Below are 1,045 nucleotides of genomic sequence, written 5' to 3'. Positions count from 1 at the left end.
GGGTAGTTTGTCAGCACTCAAAAATATATATTATTAGTTAAATAAACAAACAAATATAGGGTGTGGGAAGTACTTTTGGCCAAGAATTGTAATGTCTTTATCAGAAGAGTCTGCAGGGTACCAAACTGTCATGAAGCTCCTTTTCTATATTGCTTTCACATATACAACTCCAGAGATACATAATTACAAGTACTCTTGGACAAAGAACAAATCAAGTTTCAGTCCCATGGGCTAATTATCCACATCTTGAAGGCTAGCAAGATTGTCAAAATAGGCTGAGATGAGATTTTAGACTTATCCCGTGTTTATTTAGCCATCCATCTTTGTGTCTTCCAGCTTCCATTTCTCTTACCATCATGAACTTGAGTAATGATCCTTGAGGGTGTGATTTTAAGATGGTGTGATTCTATGAAACATTTTACCCGGGATGCTCACATGTTGCAAAGATCACAAGTTGCCCACAAAGTAGGAGAATGATCTGACCTGTGTTTGACCGCTACACTCTGCCCGCTAACTGGCCCTAAATAGAAGTGCTGTAGAATAGTAAATGGACCAAAAAAAAAATTAGAAAAAAAGGGAGAAGAAACAATCCAGACATCTATCAATAGCTAAATTAGGCCCACCTATAACATTTGTAGGCCTTGGGGAAAGAGTAGGAATAAAATTCCCACAGCCTGACCCTCTTTTTTCTTTCTATCCCCCACCCGTTCTGCCCTGCACCATGAATGCCTGTTGCACGTGCAGGTGGACACCCCAAGCTGCACTGTCCACCAAGCTCTGTCCACCTTCCACCGCCTCCCCCTCCAGCCCAGTTCTCTCCTTCACCATCCGTCACGCATGGGGCTGTGTATACCAGCAGGACGGTCTACCCTAAGGAAGAGGGACCTGGCAGAGAAGACCTAGCCGAGGCCTTCAAATGCTGGAGCCATTGGGCAGGAAACTTCAGAGTCCCAGGTACCAGGTGTGTGGTCTCAAAAGAGGGGCTAGGGCAATAGTAGACATTTCCTCTTGGTCCTGGGATGAGCAGTGCAGCTAGAGAAGACTG

This window comes from Tamandua tetradactyla, chromosome 2 (genome assembly GCF_023851605.1).
Source record: "Tamandua tetradactyla isolate mTamTet1 chromosome 2, mTamTet1.pri, whole genome shotgun sequence".
In the NCBI taxonomy this organism is placed as follows: domain Eukaryota; kingdom Metazoa; phylum Chordata; class Mammalia; order Pilosa; family Myrmecophagidae; genus Tamandua; species Tamandua tetradactyla.
Note: the sequence above shows the minus strand (reverse complement) of the source record.